The sequence below is a fragment of the Contarinia nasturtii genome, unplaced genomic scaffold (genome assembly GCF_009176525.2).
Source record: "Contarinia nasturtii isolate CC-2019 unplaced genomic scaffold, AAFC_CNas_1.1 Cnas_scaffold_695, whole genome shotgun sequence".
Classification (NCBI taxonomy): domain Eukaryota; kingdom Metazoa; phylum Arthropoda; class Insecta; order Diptera; family Cecidomyiidae; genus Contarinia; species Contarinia nasturtii.
In genome coordinates, this window is record NW_022198046.1 from 7,184,044 (window position 1) to 7,186,335 (window position 2,292).

The window sequence follows — 2,292 nt, forward strand, 5'->3', positions numbered from 1 at the left end:
CGAGGACGGCAACAACAACCGTTGCCAGTGCCACGCGGTTGGTTGTTTGAGACGCACAGCAAATATGACTGGTAAATTTAATATATATACTTTTATTCACATCGCATATTCAATCATTCATCACTAAAATAAATTTCAATCGATGTTAATCTCTTTCTCCATCATCATCATCATCAAATTTTCTACGACAGGTATATACAAGTACCCGAGTGAAAAATGGCATTGAATTTTTCAATGCGTAGTGTCAAACGGCATTTAAGCAATAAATCGACACCGCATGGCTATAGCGATGTGGTGTATGCACTCAACGTGCGCACGGACCATGCGGTCTCGATTTATTGCTTAAATGCCGTTTGACACTACGCATTGAAAAATTCAATGCCATTTTTCACTCGGGTAGCCATACATAAAATAAAATCTTATCATTTTTGCGCATTAAGATTTCTATCAGTTTTGAGTTTGTTTAATTATTCAATCACATTTCCAAATATTCCATGAAAATGGTCCACGTAAACTAGAATTTTTAACAGCCACTAACCACTATAAATACAGCGATTTAATACACCACAAGCAATAGTCTGTTTTTAACATTCCGCCTGTTAAAAAGTCTACCAAAATGAAATACCTTCTTGTGATTTTCGCTCTTATTGCATGTATTTTTGGACTTTGTCGAGGAGACATCTGTGCAAAAGATTTGAAAAGTGGAAATAATCAAAACTTTCCTTCTCGTTTACATATGACCATTGTAAATACACAAGGTGGAAGTGAGTATAATAATACCAACATTCAATCTGGAATCATACGTAAAATATAATTATCTTTCCACTATTTTTAGAATACAAATTCCTACATAATGGACTATGTTAATATCTATATATTAAATATTTTGAATGACGCAAATAAAATCTACATCTATTGTTAAACAGTTATGTAAAATGTTTGTGTACTATTAAAAAAATACGCTCACACCTCAAGAAAATATATGTTTTTTCTTTATTTTTACACATATATATATATACTATAGTAGAACAAATTCACTCGCTTTAATAGCGAAAAGACGTTAAATTTCCGGTCAAAATATAATTTTGGTGCAAAATACTCTGAAAACAGAATGAATAGATTTTTTAGCATCTTTGGTGAAACATTAAAAACCATGAATGTCTTAGATAGTTTAACGCCATTTACCATGATTATCAAAGTCATATTATAAGGCGCGTATTCCAATAAAATAGAGAATTTGAGATTTGCTAAGCACTGCCTGTAAAAAGTTTTATCATTCCAAACAATCGTGACATGACTATCGTGTACACTTAAATTATAAACAGAAAGAAAAATAAATGAAACATTATGATGTTCCTGCAATAAATTTTTATAGCAAAAACATGTCTAAAATATATTTTATAAACTTTACACATTTTTGGTGAATATTTGAAAACGATTTATTATAAAAAATACCCGTAAATCCACTGGATCCACATTTCACGACCATTAAATCAGAATGATGAGTTAAATGCTACGTAATGTATTGTTCTGAGTGGGCACTTATAAGATTTTTTTTCATTTTTACAGATTTTCATCGTCTTCGTACACTTTTTTATGTATTGCTCCCAATCATTAAGTAATTTTTGTTGCTCACCATAGATTTTACAAGACCATCATTTTGGCGTGTTTTTATGTTATGGTTCTTTCTTGGTCCCTAATCATTTTCGGTGTATCAATTGCAAAGACTATTTTGAACATTTTTTCCTGGTAAAAAGCATTTAAAAAATCATAAACAAGTACGATTTGAACGAGCGATAAAAAAAAAATCGATAATTTTTCACAATCAAAATGGGCTTTTGTCAGCAACCTCTGTACCTAACAGTTCAATTCTGCATCTCGCACGTCTGTGCAAGAATTTTTCCCCTATAAGTTATCACTCCGTCAATTATTTTTGTGACGTTCTTCTACAATATTTGAAGAATGATACGCAAAAAGTCACCCTACTTGAGACCAGCTTAATCGTTAACTTATTTTGTCTCTTTTCCATTGAATCCTTCAAGTTTGAGTTGATTGAGTTATTAAAAAACTTGATGAATTTTGAATCGGGATGAAAAATAACGTGCATTCATTTCGTGGCATCCAACTCAAATAAGATCATTTTGATAGGAGAAAGTTTAACCAAAAGAACTTTTTAAAATATTCATGTAAATTCGAAATTAAAATTTCTTCCTCCAGCAGAATAAAAAATGAAATTGAACACCATCACATTTACAGGGATCGTATACGTGTTCAAACAATTTATATATAATG

At 31.1% G+C, this 2,292-nt stretch overlaps 1 long non-coding RNA gene across 1 annotated transcript; it reads left to right on the top strand.

Moving 5' to 3' along the window:
- Positions 1–564: 564 nt before the first annotated feature.
- On the top strand, positions 565–979 carry LOC116341250. The gene is made up of 2 exons (XR_004201143.1): positions 565–764; positions 836–979. It is a non-coding gene; the product is annotated as an uncharacterized LOC116341250 (long non-coding RNA).
- Positions 980–2,292: the final 1,313 nt, after the last annotated feature.